At 39.0% G+C, this 10,012-nt stretch overlaps 2 protein-coding genes across 2 annotated transcripts in view; both read left to right on the top strand.

Annotated features, from left to right (window-relative positions):
* The window catches only part of snrpa (small nuclear ribonucleoprotein polypeptide A), a 21,902-nt gene extending 14,679 nt beyond the window's left edge, over positions 1 to 7,223 (top strand). Inside the window, exon 8 of the mRNA XM_035680616.1 lies at positions 7,187 to 7,223. The gene's annotated coding sequence lies outside the window, so the exon portion shown is untranslated. The remainder of the gene's footprint in view (positions 1 to 7,186) is intronic.
* Positions 1 to 10,012, top strand: part of LOC118342039 (protein jagged-1b) — a 43,029-nt gene that overhangs the window by 7,575 nt on the left and 25,442 nt on the right. The window lies entirely within an intron of this gene.

The raw sequence follows: 10,012 nt of genomic DNA, 5'->3' as shown, positions 1-10,012 counted from the left end.
TGGGAGGGAGGGAGGGAGGGAGAGAGAGTGATCCCGCTGCCCCAGGTGAGGGGATGAACAGGTGAGCATAGGAATTATGAGGAAAGGTGAGCTCTTTCTGTCCCCTGCTCCCCCTTACTTGTTCATTCTTTCTTTCTCTCGTTCTCCCGCTAATCCCTTCTGGGAACTGTGTGCAGTCACATGTGTGTGTCTGTATTTGCTGTCATATTTGTCCGTATTTGCTTATGAATGCGAGCATAGTTGTAATTCATGTGTTGTGTTTGTTTTATGTATTTTATCATGATTGCCTGGAGGTTTTCATCCCTGTTAGGCTGCTGTAAGTCTGTGCTGTGTGCTGATGTCTCTTTTAGTAGCCAGTTTTTGAAAACAAGTCTCAAGTATTAGTGACATTGATTGACTGAAACTAAAGATCCAGTACTCTTTCCAAAGCAAGGAGGGTTACCGTAACAACTGGAGGGGCAAAGGATAGCTGTCGATGACCACTAATATACACAGACAGAACTTTTGACAGAGGCTAGCTAACTGTTTCCCCCTGCTCCTAGTCTTTATGCTAAGCTAAGCTAACCACCTCTAGTTCCGCATTGAACACACAGACATGAGAGTAGCCATCTAAGCAAGGACACGAGTATTTTCCAAAGCATCAAACTGTTACTTTAAGGTTCAGTGGATGAATTTTACAGACATGTGACTTTGTGTTTTTCATGTGCTGGATGATCGTTTAAACAACACAGAATTGTGCAGATAAATCATCCTGAATCCTTTAATTCAAGTGAAAACTAGAATGGCAGCAGGTTGTAACACCATGTCTCTGCTATTTTCCTTGTCTGGTTTCAGATGTGAAATCCAGATTTAGTTTTGCCTCCTGGACATCAGCAATCTCACAGATAAACTGAGGGACGTGGCTTCATTTTGACCCCAGCGTTAGAATCACAGACACTCAGCGGTCTGGGATGTTTTAGCTGCGGCGCCTCGGCAGAGACGGGAAAAGTTCAAAGACTTCATAACTGCGAGGTCATTTCTTCAAGCCGTCTCCCTGCTGGTGGTTTCACTGTTCAATCTGTTTGGATGTCGAAGGGAAACAGAGCAAACTGCCAAGAGAGAGAGTGCTCAGTTTGTTGGTGATGAATCTGTTTATCTGACAGGAATGGGAACAAGTCAGTGAATGAATCAGTAGGATGAATGAAAAGGCTAAAGAGGAGGCAAGTTGGCAGGTACACAGCACAGAACTAATGACCAGGTGGTGATAGTGCAGAGACAAAGCTCCAGTAGACGTGCTTACTCCTCTACTAGATTCAGAGTAAGACCACCGCTTACCAGACATTGTGGGAACTGAATCTCAATGTTTCCTGACCTTTTGTCGCTCAGAACTAGTTCTTCAAGGTCTGGTTAAAGCCAGCTCTTTTGTTAAAACGACCTGTAACAAATGACAATATGATAGGTGCTATAGAAATACTGAACATTAGGTGAATGGAGTCCTCACCATTTATAATCCTCATGTCAAGTGTTAAAACTCATTCATGCTGAGGTTCACTGCCACAGGCCATAGCTGACTGTTCTTGGGAATCACATTGGGCTGAGAGTGTGTGCACACCAACTTTGATCCTATTGCCTCTTGTCATTCCAGGCAAATGTATCTTGCGCATTTGCATAGATTTTCTGCTCTTCTGCTCATGCAGCACATTCAGGGCAGATACAGTCAAAGTATCTCAGTTTGTTCTGATGTTTGGTGTCTATAAGTGAAGAGAAAAGGAGTGTGTGTCAAAATACTGACATCGTTCTTCTAAAACGTTAGTGTTAGTGCTATATTATTGTGTATTTTGAATTTAAAGAAGCTGAGGTGTCATATCATCATACAGTAATAACAATAGTGACTGCAAACATACTTGCATCTTTGCTTTTGTAGTTTCCCTCAGCTCTACGGAACGTTTTAGCATCTTTTAGCTTCACTGCTTTGGTTTTTGTGGCTTGCAACTTTACTGTTGTGGTTCACTCTTACCACTCTCATTGGCATTATTTTTATTTTTTTAGCAGATACAAGCAGCTGTTTTACACAACCCAGTCAGCACCAGACAGCACACAGACAGTTAACATCTAGCTGGTGAACACAGTGGAGCATTTAGCAGCTAAAGAACCTGATATTTCCTTTAGTAGTTGGTAGAGATCAAAAACTAGATAAAAGAGAGTGAATATTGGACTCACATTCATCCGGTGGACACAAACACGACACAATGCTGATGTTGCTCCTGATGTAGCTGGCAGAGGTTAAGCTATATGCTTTATATGCTTTTGATAGTCTGATCTGTAACAATATATCTTATAATCTCAAATTATATATAGTAAAAAGTAGGATACAATATTTCACTTGATTTAATTTAATGAAGGTATAAAAAAAGTATATAATGGAAATACTCAAATGTGCAGGTGCCTCATAAAGGACGTTGTGTAGGATTTAGTGACATTTAGCGGTGAGGTCGCAGATTGCAACTAACTGAACATTGCTCGCATCTGTATGTATTTGATGACCTGGGAATAAGAACAGGCTGTGAAGTGTGTAGGACAAACAATGGCTGTGAAACTCAAAAAACACTATCTACAGCCAGTGTTTGTCCATTCTGGGCTACTGTAGAAACATGGTGGTCCAACATGGCGGATTCTGTGGAGTTTAAGAAGTTGATAACGATAAGCAGACAGCGGTAGCTAGTTGAAAAGTTCCTCTACTTCCTCTTTAAACCAGAAATCCCAATAGTAAACCGTACAGAACAAATGGATGGAGCATCGGTTTTACCACACAGTGAAGCGATTCGCTGAATTAAAAACCGAACCGACAACTGAATGTAGCCTCTAGTTGAAATCAAACTGCGACTCAACGATAGTGGATTCACTTCTTTCTAGATGACGTGGACAGTTTCCACTGAAACTACTTTAATGTTTTACCAAAAAAACTCAGGATAGTCTAATTGTTCACAGCGAGGTCTGTAGACTATCCAGAGTAATCATTGTTGATCATTGAGAATGTTTATGAAAAGACACATTGTTGTTGAGTTTCTCAAGTGTCATTTTTTTTATGCTTTGAGCGAAACATCTGACATTCCTTTCCTTTCTTTTCTGTTGTGGTGGCGGCAGATGTGCAACAGGAAGATAACTGAAAACCTCTGCACATACCAAAGTGCGCGGCTTGACACCAGGATGAGTAAATGGGAAAATATGTTTTTTATTTTTTTATTGTTTTTGTACTTCGGTTGAAGCCATCCAAGCTTGAATTTAGGTGACAAAGAAAGCGCTTCCTCCTCAGTAAAATAATTTTTTGTTCAACATGCAAAGTGAAGGCCGTCATGCAAATATGTTCAGGTGTGGGCCGACTCTTCCCGTCAGTCTCTGTCTGCTCTACTGTTATTCTACTGTCTTTGTATTTCTTTATGAAATCGAATGTAAAAGCTCTCATTTTGCAAACAAATGCCCCTGTGACTGATATGTTATTATATATTATATTATTATATATATTTATGATATCAATACTGATGCGTCAGTGCACACTGGATTTTACTGCTGTAGGTGGTTGAGGCAGAGCCATTTTTAATTACTTTATATGGTTCAGTAATTGTTTCCAACCTCTGAGGGCTCGTGAGATGATTTATGGGGTAGAAAGGAATAGATGTTTTCCCTGTTTCCAGTCTTTACGCTAAGCTAAGTTAGCTTAGCTAAGTTAGCTAAGCTAACTATCTTCTGGCTCCAGCTTTATAATTACTGGACAGAGATTCAAGTCTTTTCATATAACGTTAAAAAAGAAAATTAATTTATTTCCCAAAATGTATAACTATAGCTGTCAGATAGATGTAGTACAGTACAATATTAGATATTATAGAGTAAACACAATATTATATATAATGTAACATAAAATGTATACTCAATAAACTTATAAATACAGTTACTGAAGTAAATGTATTTAGTTACTGATCAGAAGAGACTTTCTATAGCATCATAGGGTACACACACACACACAAATCTTTGTAACCTGTGCATTCCTGCTGTGTGGGAGCCGAAACAGGGGGAAGGCAGTGAAGGGAAACGAATGGAGAGGAGAATAGTTGGAGCTTTCTTTCTCTCCAGAGTTCCTCTTTCACTCTTTCTCCTCCCATCGTTTGTGCTCTCCTCTCTTTTGTCCCCTAATTGACTCTCCGGGCAGCCTTGCATACCTGCATGTATGCTGATACTGTTGTGCACATTGTTTGTACATATAAACCTGCAGGCTTGTGCATAGAGAGAGAGAGACACACACCACACACACACACACACTTTTCTACTTATAACCTTTTCTTCCTGTAGACACACCCAAAAACACACACAAAACACAAAGAAGGTTAATCCCATCAGGATCTGGAGCTTGTGTTTTATAGAGATAAGTTAATAACTCGGGGGTAAACGTCTCAAGGGAAGCGTGTTTTAATGATTTCATTTGTGTGCAAATTGGATTGAGAGTAGGAGTCTCTTTATTAGGGGAGAAAAGAGGCAAAGGAACCATGATTTACATGATGACTGTGAAATTACAGTCTCTGGATGTCATTGTGTGTCGTTGAATGGAGATCGCAGGTATACAATCTTTTAAATGGAAACACAGGTGTAATCACAGCAAACAGTTGACTTTCATCGATCTCTTTCTCTTACCCGTCATATCTCCTCGCCCTCGTTCCTCATCGTCTCTTACCCGTCATCCCACACGCACCCTCTAATGCCTTCCCTCGTTCGAAATCACTCACTGTGAACCTTTTGTTCTCCGTGTCACGGCCCTCCAGTGATGTTCAGCCACATCACGTCCCTGTAGATTACACAGAGCAGACAGAGTAATAGTATAGCGGTCATAAATCTCCTCTCTGCGGTTTCCTGTGTTGCAGAAGCTTCATAGGAACGACCACAAACATTTTGAGGCATCGCATTGTGAAACACATTCAGAGTCCTTCATTGTGACTTCAACCACTGAGATACACATCACCCATATTACTTACAGTATACTTAACTTACACCAGCGTGTCTCGTTATCACATTTTAATCCTGCACTTTTCTGTCTACCTGACAGGTTTAATGGTCTCTGTCACATCAGATCACCGCAAAGCTATGTAATCCTCTTTATGGTAATTTATTGTATATTTTAATACTAAATATGTTAATTATCTATCTATCTATCTATCTATCTATCTATCTATCTATCTATCTAGCGTATCTATCTATCTATCTATCTACTTATTTTATGTTTTTATCTTCTTTTGCATTTTTGGAATTTACACATTGTTGTTTAAAACAGAAAATACACAGAAATGTCCCAAAAGTCAACAGATACTTTATGATTTTATAGGCACAGATCAAGTAATTCATAACACTTACCTACATACCTCTTGAAGAATGAGGAAGGCTGAGACAGGCTAACAAAAGCTCTAGCTCTTAGCAGCCAATTAATTGACTCTATTACTCTTGAAGACACTGCACACCCACACGGATTCAGTTCTTACTTACTAGACCTCTGCTCAGGTAATTGTGTAATGTCACAAAACTTCAAGTACTAACAGAATAATATATAAGTTGTCAAAAAAAAGGACACTCACAACCTAATTCTAGCTACTACTTTATTGTCAGTTTGTGCCGCCCACTCAGTCCTGAGCAGAGGTTTAATCACACAAACAGAGGAGATCTTATGACTGTACTTATAATACAACCACTCATTTAAATAATTGGTAATAATAATAATTGTCCAGTCAAGCTATATATTAAAAGAAAACTCATTCTCAAGTTTAAAAAAGTCTTGAAATATTTAAATGCAAACAGATGTATTTCAGCTTTATGCTTTCATTGACTAAACTAAAGTCAGAAATCTGAGTGCCTGGTGGTACCATCAATGTCTCTTGTTTTCTATTACCTTCTTTTTTTTTTTTTTTTACTTTGTTATACTTTATTTAAGACAAATCACAGTAACACACTACCATCAATATTGTTTCAAAACAGTGAAGTCCAGTTAGATATTTCGTATTTTAAAGCATTTTTGTTTGTATCAAACAAACTATTACCACAGAGAAATATAGTTTCACACAGTATGTCCCCAACCCTTAAAGCCCCACGGATCAATATAAATAATACAAATAATGATAAATGACAGCAGAGAACAGATAAACAAGATCACCGTACAATCAAAAGTAAAAACATAATAAATGGTAACACTTTATAAGAAGTTGGATGCAAAATCCTAGTGAACAATACTTAATTGAGGGAACCCCTAATCAAACGTTCATAGAGAAGCTAATGATTATTAATGATTACTTAATTAATGAGATTGGACAAATTCATATATCTGTTACGTTGTCCACAAATGAGATCCATGTTTCCCAGAAACAGATCTTGGTGTCATGAGATTCTGAATTGAATTCACTCATAACTCACACTATGTTGGGACAGAACTTTTTACACAGCAGCCCATTTCTATCATTTAATAGGCTCGTTCGGTAAACACCAGTTGATACTTATGAGTCTTTCCAGTGAGCAACCATGCACACAGCAGCCCCTGACTCTGTTTGACCTGAATGGAAACTGAACGCTTAATTAGTATAATTGGTGGAAATTTGTATTTACCCTACTGTCAAAATGGCTGCTGTGAAAAAGGTCAATGATGAGGGGTGTGACTGGTTTCTGTTGGCATGGCCAGTCAGCACCACAGTTTCCTGTAACCAGAATTTCTCCCAAAAATCTTTAACCACGTCACTGTTACATAGTACCATTGTTCCAACCAGCATAAATCATTTTCTCTTAATTTGAGTCGATGGACGTTCTGGTTGGACGTCCAGAAGTAGATGAATCATGTTTGCACTTCTCGAGCGGAGGCATGTCAACTCTGCACGCAGCCTTTCCATTGTTATTCTTCAGTATCTTTCTCCCACACCAATTTAAGGCCATCAAGTTTGGGTCTGTTGGTGTCTCTAATAAGGTCAAAGAAAATGTATGCGCCACCTATTATACAGCAGACATGTTGTAATAGGGTTTGGATTTTAGTGCCTGAGCTGGAGATGTTTACAGATTATAATTTAGTTTCTTATAGTAAAAAATAACCATATGATTATCGTCAAATAGATCCCTTAAATGTAATATCCCTGCCTTGACCCATGACAGCTGTCTTCATTATTATGTTTTTTTGGGTGATGCATGCACGCACACACACACACACACACACACACACACACACACAGTTAACAAACAGTATTCTGTACAGAAACACGCCACTCCCAGACTTCTAGTTCTATTTTCTCATAATGCCTGAAAGTGCTGCCGTGGATGTGAAGCATCCAGCGGCTAGACAAGGTAATTTCCTGCGGAAGTCGGAAAGGAGGAGGAGGAGAAAAAGGAGGGGGTTTTTGTAGGGGATGAGTGGAGGTCGGGGGTGTGAGGGAGGGGTGGAAGGTGGTAGAAACAGTCAAGATTAATGAGCAAAAGGGTAAAGTTGATGTAAGCGCTGCGGAGGCCAGAGTGAATAAAGAAGAAGGAAGTGAGCATTGGGAGGCTTTAGGGCAGTTAGTGGTGGATGATCTCAGTGTGGGGCACAGGTGTTTTAGGTGGGGGTGCGGAAGAAGACAGGGAGGTGTGTGTGTCATAACGGGTTACTCACTCTTGTTGAGAGAATCATAAGCGGCAGGAGGTAAAAGAGGGGAGAGATGACAAGAGGACAGGATGGAGATGGGGCAGGGCGACATGGAGGATGAGAGCAAGAGGCCTCTGTTGTTCCGCAGCCTTTGAAGTAGCCACATAGTTTGGTTTAAGCCAATTAACCCTGCAGGAATGTGACTGTCAGACATTCAGAGAGGGAGCGAGGACACAGAGAGGGACAGGGAAAGTACTTTACCTGAGTATTTCCATTACATGCTACTTTCTGCTTCTACTCCACTACATTTCAGAGGGAATATTGTACTTTAAGTTAAGGTTATTTCAAGTTTTGTATGCAAGAATCAGTCACAGGGGAAATTTAACTCAACTGCAGTACTTTTGATACTTTTTGCATTTTGCTGATAATACCTCTTTTACTCCTGTAGGATTTTGAATGCAGGACTTTTGATGCAATATTTGTTTAACTTCTTGTGTTAATGAACAGTAAATCTATTCTAGTAGACACACAACAGACAAGTATGAACCTGAAAATGAGCATAATGTGTGTCCTGTAAGAGTTTACAGGAAGACAGAGTGATGACACAGTGGTAGCGGTGGTTTTGGGTAAATGGAAAGTGAGTGAGGGCGGAGACAGGAAGGTCAATTCTGATGCTAATTATGTCCAGAATGAAAGGAAAACAGAAGAGACGGCGAGAATGTGAGTACAGAGACATTTAATTATAGGGACGGGGTCATGGGTGCAGGGTGGGGTAGACGGCTGCACACCGGGGGTCTGATTCCACATCTCGTGCTCTGTGTGTGCATGTGTGTGTGTATGTTTTCCACCTGAGGGCAGGGAGATGGCCGGCATAGGATAATATCCGCAGAGACTTTTAGAAATTCACAATTTAGCCACCTTAACATCACGTCTCTTGCTCTCCTTGGTCCAAAAGAGATAGATTTTTCCCCTTTGTTATTGTCAGCAAAGAATCAATAAATAACACAATAATCATGTTTGACATAAGGATGCTTAGATTGTGCGTCTGTGGGGAGCCTCAGTGGTCAGATAGCATTTTATTTTATTTTTCAATAGAGGAGGAATTTATCAGAAATCTATTGTATTTTCAGCTTTTTGACCTTTTGCAGTGTTCTTTACACTCTAATACAATTAACACAAAGCTGACAACATAATTCCAGCATCAACGTACTCTCATATTTACTGTATACACTTAAAATGATGCAAGCTTTGCCACTGGAATAATAATGGCATTGTTACTGTGGTTACCTCCACTACTAATTTGTAGTGCAGGTGAGGTGTCAGCCATCCAATCTGGCTCAGGCACAGCTGCTGTCATGACAACCGTTTGCATGTTTGTGTGAGTTTTCCTTTGTGTTTGTACATGTGCGAGTCTGTAATTACTTGAGCTTTCTGATGTGGTGGGTAAGAGTTGGCAGGTGTATAAAAATAACAAATGTTTAGCTGTGGATTATGAATATTGAAAGTTGGGTGAAACATTTGGTGTTAATTCAGTTGTATCTGTCATCTCCGAAGGGAATGTTTTAATAGTCAATTTGTCTCCTGCTTGTACGTGTGTGTGCGTACAAGACTTTTTAATGAGAGTGCTGTTGTTTTATGTGTGCATAAAGGCTTTAGTGCATTAGTTTAATTAATATATGCAGGCTTTGCTTGATGTTGTGGCTGTTTGATTATCTAAGGAGCCTCAAAACTGACAAAAAGGATTATCAGATGAGTCAAAAATATTGATTATATTGTTAGTTAAATAATTAAAATCCTGTTTAAACAAATGTAAAGATTTATAATTTTTCTTTAACCTCCAAACCAGTTTAAAAAAAAGGAGAATGCTTTTTATTTTTTCCCGTTACCACCAATCAGTTTATAAAATTAATTAAAACTTTTCATTTAAAACAGCCTCTTCCACCAAATCACTGTTCTGCACATCCATAAAATCAGATGATTGAAGGTCCAGTATGTAACATTCAGAAGGATCTATTGGTAGAAATTGAATATATATATATATATATATATTCAAAGGTATGTTTTTATTAGTGTATTATCACCTGAATATAGGAATTATTGTTTTTTTGTTACCTTAGAATGAGACATTTATATCTACAGACGCTGTGGGTCACCTTCCATGTTTCTACAGTAGCCTAGAACAGACAAACCAAACACTTGCTGCAGGTACTTTCGCTTTTTTTTTTTTACGGTTTTGCGGCCTCTGTACTTTCTTGTCAGGTTGTCACATACAGATGTGAGCGGTGTTCATTTAGTTGCAATCTACAACTTTGCCGCTAGATGCAACTAAATCCTACTCACTGGACCTATATATATATATATATATATATATATATATATATATCAAAATATACTCACTGG

This window comes from Morone saxatilis, unplaced genomic scaffold (assembly GCF_004916995.1).
Source record: "Morone saxatilis isolate NCDOM2014 unplaced genomic scaffold, NCSU_SB_2.0 Contig8, whole genome shotgun sequence".
In the NCBI taxonomy this organism is placed as follows: Eukaryota; Metazoa; Chordata; class Actinopteri; family Moronidae; genus Morone; species Morone saxatilis.
This window is presented reverse-complemented; position numbering and strand designations above follow the sequence as displayed.